Source organism: Scophthalmus maximus, chromosome 2 (assembly GCF_022379125.1).
Source record: "Scophthalmus maximus strain ysfricsl-2021 chromosome 2, ASM2237912v1, whole genome shotgun sequence".
Classification (NCBI taxonomy): Eukaryota; Metazoa; Chordata; class Actinopteri; order Pleuronectiformes; family Scophthalmidae; genus Scophthalmus; species Scophthalmus maximus.
The window spans coordinates 4,999,114-5,011,441 of record NC_061516.1 but is presented as its reverse complement, the minus strand read 5'-3'; positions in this window follow the sequence as shown (position 1 = coordinate 5,011,441).

Genomic DNA, 12,328 nt, shown 5'->3' with positions numbered 1-12,328 from the left:
CAGAAGAGACAATGAAAGCCATAACGAAAAATGAATAAATAAATCAAATACAATAAAATTAAATTAAAAGGTCTTCTGTGTTATGAGAAGGGGGTGGCTGCAGACTGCTGGAGCTGCGGAGCTCCACCCTAGACCGGAAACACATGACCTCCACACAATAAGGCAGTAGCAGGGTGGTATTCGTTTTAATTCTACAAAAGAACTCAAAATGAGTGTTATTAAATCCTTTTTCAGTATCTCAGACAAACTAATGTAATTGACTAGATATGAGAGTTTTTTGCTTTGTTTTTGTTTTTATTATTCCATCATATCTCAGAATTCGGAGCCTGGGAATATTCGCATTGAAATAAAAAAAAAAACTCTTTTGCGAAGGAGTCCTGGCCAAGGTAGCGGCTTCAATTTTGTATCAATGAATAAAACAAAACACCAACTTCAAACAAACGATAAACTGTACATAAAAGAAACAAGCGTTACAAGATAAGACACACAGCAAACTACAAAAATTGAATGAACCAATGCTCAAAATAGGACATGTACATCCAGTGGTCAGATATAGCTCTTAATCCTATTTTTGTAACATCCATGTTGATCAGATAGTCAAGCTTAAACATGGATGAATTTTGCACAGTTTTAATGACAAATGTTCATTATGTTAATTATCTCAAGTACAGATCTGACATTAAAGTAAGTGTGTCTTTATCACTTCTTTAAATGTCAGACAGACATCCAGTAAAGACATGTTTGCGTAATGGCACATGGTCCAGAAATCAAACAGTGGTCTTAAAAAAATTAGGATTCTGCTGAAAGACTTTTATGTTCATTGATGATGCCATAAGCCAAAACAAGCTCAGGGTCAGTGTGTGGTTTAGAACTCTCAAGTGAGAGTATTTACTCTCTGAGGCAGTGGGAGTTGTTGATAACCAGTATTTATGGACTGATGGAGATTACCATTCATAGCCATTCTCCTGTCAAGTTTGACAGAGGTGCTGCACTTAGTGTAAAAGGCAACTCTGATAATGAGGATTTCCGTTTAAGTTCTTGTTGTCAGTGCTTTTGACGTTATGTCCTTTGACTGATACAGCTCAACACACTGGGGTAACTTATCTGCATATTCAGGGCAACCAGAAAAACCAGACAGAGGAAGCGAGTTCAAGCAAATAATAGCAATAATCTTCCCTTTCCCTGTGTCCCTTTGTGTTGTTTTGGTTTCCCTGTCAGCGAGGCAAAGGCAACAAGCTGTTTGCCACATGTTGTTGAAAGGGAAATGAGGGGATTACTGTAAGAGTATGATTTAAGTTCTGCAAACAGACACTCTTTCCAAGAATAATTGCCTTAAGAGGCTGCTTGGGCATTAAAAGAAACACACATACTCATGAAGGGGGGCCCCATCAGCTGATTTTCTACAGGGACTTACAATGTGTGTACGAGCGTGTGTGTGTGTGTGTGTGTGTGTGTGTGTGTGTGTGTGTGTGTGTGCGTGCGAGCGTGCATGTGTGTGTGTGTGATTATAGTTGACAGAATAACCTGTACAACTCTCCCAGGTGGCCTCTAAGTGTATGATCACATGTGATGAGGACTGTGGGAAATATTAGGTTTCAGTCACACAATCCGCATGTAATTTCTGACTTGTTTAAAAAACCCAACAGAATCACAAAAGCCCAACGAGCTCCAGCTGACTGGTTCAGAGGTGTAGCACAATGTTTAATATATTCATTGTCATGCAAGTAGCTGAATCAACAGGTGAGCATTTCTTGGGTCTTGGTAATGAAGTGTTATATATCGTATATATGTAGCTGTGTGAAGCTTCACAATGGGCCTCATGCAAGAACATTTTTGTATTCTTATCCTAAATGTCTCTTACATTTTTTCGTACGTTGAGTTCATGCCACCTCCGCATATTTGAGCCAATGTGCACGAGCTTAAATAGCTTCTCTTTTTTTTTTAAACACATCTTGCCAGGGCATGGAAATTGGTGACTGCAGGTATGTCAAGGTGAAGTCTCTGTCACTGATATGGATGAAAATACGTGCCAGGCATTGATTCACAGGCATGTTTTCTACGGGTGTTGGGTCAGTGCACCTTCATTCCTTGCAATATTGTGTACAGTAATTTGTAGCATGCTAAAATTATTTGACGTACCTTATCTGGCGTGTAGAGCCAGACTCCTATGTCAAGCCAGCCATCTCCATGTGTGCCTTGTGCAAGATGCATGCCAACAACCCACTGAGTTGTGCGCTCCCCTAGCCATCGCGCAATGACGTTTGATTCGAGTTGCAGAGTTGAACAGAATAATGTCAATATAGTGAGGTGTAATTCACAGATTATTTATGTATAATTGCTTCAAAGTGATGAAATACAATCTATTAGGGGAAACACTTGATCTGAATAACAGCAGGCTAATTTACGTAACTCATACAACAGGTCTGGACCACTTGCAAATTGTGTTTGTACCTGAAAGAATATTCAATTACGACGTTCATATGAACGGTTCTTGGAAGAGGTCTTATGTTTTACAACATCATTTCCACGGCATTGTTGATTTTAGGGCATTATACCTCGAGCATAAGGCCCCTGCAATGACAAAAGATCACTCTCTGTACAGGCGAAGAAAGCTTCACCTGCTCCTGTGGTGTAAGCAGTAATGAGTAACATATAAATGATTATAAATTCCAGATGGGACTTCATTCTTCCTTGTCGGCCTTCCTACCCTGGATAACTGGTTTCTTCCTGCACCAACTCAAAAAAGACACTGCAATGAACTCGTGTTTGTTTGCTCATGTTTGACTTGACCCCCATGCTAATTCTTTCCTGTTTATCTATTTCATTTCTCATCAACTACTTTTTAATATATTTTCAGACTGTCTCACAGGATGTTAATCAGAGACTTGACCCACTTTGTTGTTTGTGATCATCTCTTGCTGATATAAGGCTCAGGTAACTAAATCCATGACAGGATGAGAAGCAATGTCAGCTCAATAATCTACTGTTTCATAATCAAAATTGTATTAATTAAGAAGTTAGTTATTGTAATACTTGCATCAGTCGGTTGCATTAAAACCACTATGACTAATTTAAAAGACTCAGCTTTGGGATCTTCTAATGGTAGTTTTGAAGAAAACAGATCTGAGCTGAGAAACTGAGATCAATATATAGACTGCACCATTTTTCACAAACATTGTCTTCTCCAAACATGCCGCCGCCATCATCATAATTACAAATATGCAATGATAATATTATTATTATAAGTTTTATTGCATTCAGCTGAGTAATTAAGAGAGATTTCACAATGCAAGGATTTGTGTACTTTTTAAAAGAAGAACAAGTAATGTCTTAGAAATAGAACTTTCTTTGTGTCCTTGGTGTAAAGGAAACTTGATGAAGTTGATGCCCCAAAACCTCCCTATCCCAGTCAGAGTGATGAATCTAACTGTAGTCACATACAGTCTTGATGTTCTTTTGGATTTTAAACATTCATACATTGTTTCAAAGCAAAACAGTTTGTTGTAGTATCTGTATTTCATTAGAGGTACTGATACAGTTTTGTACAAAGCCTCCTCTGTCCTGCCCACAGGCCCTCATAATGCAGCTTCATCATAGACCCAACTGACTTCCCGACGTCTGTGTAAACACACATCTGGGCTTGGTTTTTGTTCTTGTTTTTTATTGGTTTGGGATGTTGATGAACTTACAGTCCAATGTGTTCACTCTATGACTGTATGAGATGAGATACATGTAAATCCAACTGTAATACGCAACATTTCTATGGAACAATGCTCTTTTCAGTCCATTAAGGAAGCTGGATTTGAGGTCAGAGACACTCCGGCAACTTTGTAGAATTGTTCTTTATGTTGGCCGAGTGACGGTGGGCTACTCAAGATCTGAAGAGTTTCTCCCTTATGATGTCTGTGGTTTCCCCCCACTGAGTGATAACCAGTGATGGCTGATGCCTGAACCGTATCACAAGCCTCCTATGTTAATTTGTGTCCGACCATACACACAGTCAGGTCCACAGCAGCTGCCGAGAATTCACAGAGTTTGTTGGTTGATCTCAACAGATCTCTGAGGGATTGGAGATAGTAAAGGTCAACAAGCCGACGCTCTCTCCAGGGTCTGGGTCATTTATTTAGATTGGCACTTAAAGGACATGAGAGCAGCTACAGGAGACTAGATCTGAATCATTAAGCACAGTGATTTTTGGAAGGTGGAGAAGACTGCTCCAAAGGACAACTTCAGTGCCCACATGTTTTGCCTTATCTTTTCCTTAAAAATGCACATTGTGGCCAGCTGTAAAACCACAAGAAACCATATCACCAAAATATTAAACTACATACATTTCATCCAGTGTGTTTAATTTCTCTCATATCCAGTTCCTCTCTCACTATTCAGATGACATTGCACTCACCAGTGCTGGAAGTTGGGGGGTACGCACCGAGTACACAGTATCGGAACCTCTACATTTGACTCTTTTGAGTACCATTCCTTTTACTTGCGTACTGGGACTTCCTGCAAGCTGCCGGTACTCGTTTAGGCTCTCATCGATTCACTATAATAAACCCTATAATAATCTACATTTACCAGGTGACCAGCCATTGTCTAAAGATCTCTAATGTGTGAGTATGTTGTATGTGCACTCACGTACACATGCGCAATTAACAGACTGAGGGGAAGGTGGAGTACACCGCTGCGTTCTTATTAACGTTACTGGGATGTAATGTTTGGAGCAGGCTGTTTGCCTGGCCCGTGGTGTTGCTAGTTGCAGATTTCTTTCTGAAATTGAAGACCTGCAGGACTCAGTCGTCAGAGCTCTGAAGCCGCACTGCTGCACAAAGAGCTGTTCACCTGTTTAATTAAAGTGTGTTAAGCTCGACCTTAGAACACAGGACCAGTGCTGTACCGGACCTGACTACAGACTCTAGACGTTTTTCTATTGTCTCGGACTCGTTGGTATTTGCACTCGGACTTGGTCATTGGTCTCGCTAAATATTCGAATTGATCTCGACCAAATCCATTCTTCCCTCAAAACAAAACAAATTCATTTTTACCCATGGATTCTTGAGAAGTAATACGTTCAAGAATGGGAACATGTCAACCTGTGTTGCTTAACATATGCCTGTTATTTGTTACATTTTACTCCGGCAGCCCAGAATGTTATTGTTACACCCTGATAAAAAAGACTCAAATTTGAAGTTGCACGATGCTTCTCCACTTCCTTCCGTTGTACAAAATTTAAGCCAAAATATCTCAGATAAGGGCACTGCCATCTTATGCATTTGACATCATTTGGAGTGCTGTAGTGATCCAAATGACAGACAATTGTCCCATCTGCTAACATGGCGGAGGCAGAGTTTATGACCCACACTGCAGCCAGCCACCAGGAGGCAATTAGTATGATTTTGGCTTCACTTTTGGGAGCTGTCATGTCGTCCTCCTTCATATGCAATTTATGTGTGAAAAAAAACAAACAATGAGCTGGAAAATATTCACAGAGTACAATGGTATTATTGCCAGTAGGGATGATTACAGAGCCTTGGGAGGTATCGTGACTCATTCATGTACACAATGTAGTAATTTGTGCTTTTAAATGTTTTTGCATGTTTTGCATGCACCATACACTTTTTATTTGATCTCAAGCTTATGTCTTTTGGGTTTTGACTGTAAAACACAACACAAAGTATGTAAATGTTGCAGTCATTCCTTTCTCTTTTTTCGGCAGGATCACAATACCGAGATCAGCCCTGAAAGTGTGAATGTTGATGACTGAGAGATTGCATTGGTCAGCCAAATGACTGCATCATGAAGATACACCATGGGTTGGCCACCGCAGTGTTGGAGTTTCTCCATTAGCAGTTGCTTGTTGAAAAGGAGTTTTATGCAATATTTCCTGATTGATATTAGTCTACACACCTTTCACCTGATCACTTTTCCACCGAGAAACCCCTTCAAAAAAATCTGCCCTTCCCTTCGTCCCTTTTTTCTAGTGCAGCTTCCCTGTGCAACCTTTGCTTGTGTTTTTGGTTGCTCTTTTTGGACTGACTTGACTTGTGTATGTGTATGTATTGGACTGTGAGTAAAGACAGTGGCTTTTATCTTAAAGCCTGGTCTCCTGAGTGTTCTCTGCGTCTGATTACCCCCGCCTCTGCCACAGAATTGGCACAAACAATTTCTAGCATGTAAACCTGCAAACCTGAGCTTCTTCCTGCAGAAGAGAGTCGCGAGTGAGCGCAAGAGATTGGACTTCCCCTCCTCAATTGACCGTCTTGGCAGTCACCCCTGGTTATCGTACTTGTTCCATTGTCTGACAACAGAAACCAAAAATCATGTCAATAAGAAGAGCCTTATTGGAAATTCAACTGCAATTAAAAGACAACGCAATGACAACATGAATATATACTAATTGGTGTTTATGTCACCTAGCAACATTTAGCTTATTTTCAAGCAGGATTTGGTTCATTACATTGTGGGCTCAGGAGAGAGAGAGAGGGTAGAAAGGCTCGTCCACTAACCAGAGGGTCAGGCGTTTCGAGCCACGCTTCCCCCCCCGTCCTCGTGCCGGAGTTATGATTTCAAAGTAGTTGTTTATGGCTGTTCCACACCAGTGTTCAACTCTGTCCTCAGTTTCACAAATTTTGTCCAGACAAAAGATTGTTTTTGGACCTAGCTGTGTTTTACTTCTTTTTTCTTCTGCATGGACTTGTCCATTATTTATAAGGAAACAAAAAGCAAGTCACCGAGGAGGACTCGATAAATACAAAGCAAAATACGACGATGGTTTTTCGTGTGCACCCACCCAACGCCTTTGGAAGTTGCTCAAACCCATGAGATAAACAGAAACATGTTTCCCAGTGACCCCTGGCATTACCAGAGGGCCTGAAGCCTTATTACCACCCAATAGACCCTTAACCTTCAGTTTCTGATCTCCTCTCCTGTGTCATTAACCTCAACTTTTTCACTTTCATCTCTCCCTCCTCTGTACTACACTACTCGGGGATCCTTCCGCCTGTCTTCAGCATCGCCTTCACCTAATAGCCACAAGCAGACACGTGTGCATGAATGTACATGAGTCGAGCTCTTGAGGCTGGATCCTGCAGTAATGACTTCCAGCTCTATCTTCAGGTAACAAGCGTTTCCCTGTGGTTGGGTCTGCCTGAGGACAACTCCTGACCAAGTTACTGCAGCTCACAAGTTATTTTCCAGACTTGTAATATGAAATGTTGCAGGCTTCTCCACACTGTTGCAGTGGGGAGGGTGTTAAACTGTAGTAGCTCTACAAAACATCTCTATACTGTCTCTCATCAACAGCTCCACATTACTACTCTGCCACTACTCAGTTGACCAGCACCATCATGTTTTTTTGGAACCAGAAGTAGCCATATTTGGAATGTGGTGGGATGGGTATGGGTCTGAGATCTTGTCCACTGCGCGCCCACCTACACCTGCAACCAGTGACTGACTGGGATCAAAAAATGGCCCTGCCATTTGCAACACACCCTGGCCCTATTTACAAACCCAACAACACAAACTCCTCCCAAATGTTGACATAAAGCACAGGCTGCAGGCAACGGGTTGTGAATAACTTGAAATAATCAAACACAAAATTGCTTTTACAAGTATTATTTTTATCAATACAATGACCCTGGTGGCCCATACAGAGGGCGGCCCTTCTGGCATTTGCCCAAATTTCAGATGGCCATTCCGTCACTGCCTGCAACCATGCACCGATTGGACGGAACTAGCTGGCAATCACGCTGTATCAATGCACCAATGCATATCATGCTTCAATGTCTATTTTACCCTAAATGAGACCATAATTTAGAGAATGAATTTCATGCTGTATTGAAGAAGACTTGAAACTGGAGATTGAGACCTTTTTCCTTAGGAAAAGCGTTATTTTCTCACAGACTTCTATAGAAACAACCAGTGGAGTTGCCCTCTGCTGGTCATTCCAGAGAATACAGGCTTCAGGCACTTCCACATTGGCCTCACTTTCTGGACCTGCATGGTTTTATAAACAGTCTATATTTATGAATGTGTGAGTTGCGAAGATGCTTGTGAGTCACAATTCAAAGTATTACAATTTTTAATAGAATTAATAGATCAATGGCATTGCAGACCAAGTTCTAAATGTAGAAAACAAAATATATTTGTCATTATCAAGAGATTTCATGTTTGTAGAGATGATGTTAAATAGTCCTTTTTTAGAGCTGACTATACTCTATTTCACACTGCCCATTTTATGGTGCCGCTTTAGTAGTGTATATAATGATGCAATCAGAACTGTGGTGTAAAAGTGCAAGCCTCATAATGCTGCGTTCACAACAAGTGAATTTTCATGTTGCGCTTGTCGGACGAATACATTTAAATGATCCAGTGGCCAAACTCACGCAAGTAACCCGACGCGAAAATTTGCTTCACATTTGGCGTGAACGCAGCATTATAAGGCTTCCACAAAATTATGAATGCATCATTATATGCATTACCAAACCCACACCGCAAATGGGGTGGGCCGCTCTTGAGGAACTCAGCGCTAATTTTGCAACGTTACAATATCATGTCACGTGAATATTTCGCTAGAGTTCAAATATTTCAACTCGAGCGAATGACGCGAATTTCGCATCTGGTGTCTCCATGTTTGTTTCGGGACTTTATGGTGGTTTTGAGTTTCAGTGTCCCTTTTTCTGTCTCTGTGTGTTTGGTTCGCGTCTCTTCGTGCTTGTTTTGTATCTCGTTTTAGTTTGTCTGGAGTCTCCGTGTTTACTTTGTGTCTCTGTGTGTTTGTTTTGCATGTCTTTGTGGTGGTTTTGGGTCTCTTTGTGTTTGTATTGTCTCTTGGTGGTGGTTTTGCATAATCACACAGTGATGCTGCTACAATTCTAACGTGAATGCGAGGCCTCCATTACAGTGCCATGCAGTAGGGCATTAAGGTCAACACGGTTGACCTGTTTAGCTGCTCTGAATTTTTGGTAAATTTGCAAAAGAGTGGAGGAGTCCTCCTCTTCCCTCTGCTCACACCGTTGGCCCCTCTCTCACAGGGAGGGCAGTTAAAACACAGTCCATAAATGCAGTGAAGTCCATTAGGGCTGGCCTGGTTTTGGAGGCAGGGGCGCTGAAGAGGGGCAGAAGAGTTTGAGTTGGGGTCTCTTCAAGGGTCTCAGATCATAACAGGGATTAGGGATTTTTACTCTCAAAGGGACCTCGACTAGCTTTTGTCAGTGGGCCCATCGAGTCTTGCAGCAATCCTGCATGGAGAGCTTAGCATGGGATGAATCTGCATCCAGGCCAGCTGAAGCAACAGCAGCGTTAAATTGTATTTATGTAGTGCGATAAACTCTCCCCTCATTTATTAGAAACTGTTTCAAAACCAGAGTGGACACATTTATTGATGTTTTAAATTATATTTTAACATAATCTTAGTTTATTTATTAAGTGCTTTTATTTATGAGCTTATGTTATTCTATTTAAGCGTAATTTGAGTTTATTGGGTGTTTTTATATTTATACCTTATAATTTTTAAGTGTTCTCTCTTGCACTGATTTTCTGACTGGTGGACGTGTGAAACACAATTTTTCATACAGCTCAGGGAAGTGGAAATCCAATTCATATTCATATTCTGTCACTTTTTCATGTCGCTTAAACCAAATTGACCAGCACGTATCAGCGTTTCTTTTTGTATCATATTAAAAGAACCTTATTCATGGTTCTGAAAATGTCACTTGTAATTCCCGACTCCAAATAACGAAGACCAAGGTCGTTGGAAGTGGGGGGTGCGGTTGTCACATGGGCGTCGGAAGTATAAAAAAAAGTGGGTGGGTCCTCCCCAACGTTCTTTTGCTAGAGTAGATGCCATTTCCTGTATTTTGATGCGTTTTGATTAAGTCTAACAGAAGCCAGCCAGTCGAATGCTGTGCAGTGCGTGTGAAGATCACCCCCTGAATCACTGAGTCCTGGGCTGAGGCATTAAGCTTTTATCACAACGCAGCCGTCTCTCGTGCCGGAGGTCGTGAGTTTGACTCAACACTGGTGACAGTATGTGAGCACGATGTGGCGGGAGCGGGGAAAACGTGGTATGGAGTTCCAATGAATTCTGATGGTCCCTAGACACCCTCACCCGCGCAGAGAGCTTCTCACATTCCTTACGTAGACATCGACTGTTTTAAGATTGTGTGCAACGCCGGGTTAACCACGAACAGCAGCCGCTCGGGGCAGTTTGGAGATCCAGGGTAAATTACCATGGCAACATGCCTCGGGTTAAATGGGAAATTAAATCCCCAACATCAAAAAAAGTTACCCCTGAAGTTGCTCTGACAAGCCAGTAACCTCGCTTCGTTGTACAGGCCTCAGGTTCACACCCAGAGGGGCATTGGTGGTTTAGTAAACAGCGGCATTTTGCTTAAAGTTAGTGAAAGATCGATGTTTAGTTAAATATCAAATCCGTTTGAACTTCATCTGTATTAATCCAGACCAGGGTCTTTCACTAACTTTTACCAAGAACTGTGGGAGTCTAAACAGAACCATAAACACGTATTCCGGTGGAAAAAATTGATGACAATAGAGGGAAATCAGAGGAGCATCAAAGTCATTAGAATTAATCCTGTATGGGACACGGAGGTCTGTACAAACCACCACTAGGAGCTCTTTTCCACCAATTTTGACAGTCTGTTGCTTAAAAAAATTGGCACAGGCATGGCCCGACAAAAATTTCTGGTGGCTACTGCATGAAATGTTCCACCGGTCTGAGAGAACAAAAGCGAAGGCAGCAGTGAGATGCTTTCCGAAAGCTTTCAAATTCAGAATTTGACGTCTACAATTTACGATGTATACAACAAAAAAGAAAGAAAATAAGCAAAGCAGTTGGCCATGATTTCTATTCAGCCACATCACCTTCTTTTTCTTCTTAAAGGGTTTATCGGCAATAGGCAAACAACAAATTGGCGCCTAATATTCAGTTCTTAAACCGATCAACATGCCTGACAATTCAGCGCCAAAGTGGACCTTGCTGACCGAGCCAAACCCTCAGCCACTTTATGAGCGTGGAAGGTTTTTTTTTTTTTTTTAATTTTTTTTTATTGTAAACGTCATCATCTGAGAAATTAAAAGGATGATGTCAAAAGATGTTTAAAAGCATCCCCCCGGGAGGATGTATGTATGAACAGGAAAATCTCAGAGGAGTAAAACTGAATAATAGGTGGATATTGGGCAATCCAACGACAGAAAGACAATAGTTGGAGGAAAGACCCCTCTGAGCCGTTCCTAAATTGGAACCAGGAGACATCAGTGAATGAGCCCTCTGTGCTTTTGTTATGAGGCAGGCGCAGACACACACACACACACACACACACACACACACACACACACTAAACATACACACACTCTCCTGTAGATGAAACTTCTGGTTATATTGTGTAATCCGCCTAAATGAGCTGTGAGCTGGCAGCGTGCAGCAGCTCTATTGGCGGCAGCTTCGCTCGACATCCATGAGAACGCATCAGGCTCTGTGGAAACCCGGCACGGGGGGGTGGTGGGGGGTGGGGGGGGGGGGGTCTTCTGAGGGTAACTTCCAGGAGGCGGTCCCTTCCCTCCCACAGTTTTATTTATATTATACTTCACTATTACCCAACCAGGGAGTCGTTCTGAGAAAAATGCCCCCCTTTCTTGTTAACTAGAACACACAAATAAAACCTACAGCGTCATCAACTGGTTGGCAGCAAGACAATGTGTCAACACTCAAACGTGAAAACTGTTGCACACACAGAATTTTCCTCTGCAAGTAGAATCTTTGCAGCATGTAAACCACTGACTCAGAGTAATGAGGCAGACTGGGGTTTGGAGGGCGATCCACCGATAATGATGCAGGTTTGATACAGCTCGAACAAGATGGTGCCAGTACAACATCAGCAAACGGAGGCCATGTTGTCCCGCTGTTCGGCAGTTTGAGGTTGTGAACGCATGTCACACGAGCCAGACAACCAGTACAACACAGTCTAACCTGGATGAACCTCTCATCAAACAGAGATGCTTATGCATGTCGTCGCCGACAAAAAAAATGGTAATTGATTTCAGATGGGCTTCTGAGAAAAAGCTTCTGAAAGTTGTGGCCAGGCCACACAGTGGATGGCAGTGTTGATCGCTCATGTTTCTGTTGCTTTACATGACATACCTACAGTACGTCCTGTTGTTATCACCTATGTGGGCTACGTTTCCCAATACTTTACAGTGATTCCTTTGTAGACGGGCGTTGTGGCAATTCAACGAGTAGCTTTTTCCGTTTCCACTAGCCATCCTTTTCATATTCTCTCTCTCTCTCATTCTCTCCGAAAAATAAGTTCAAAAT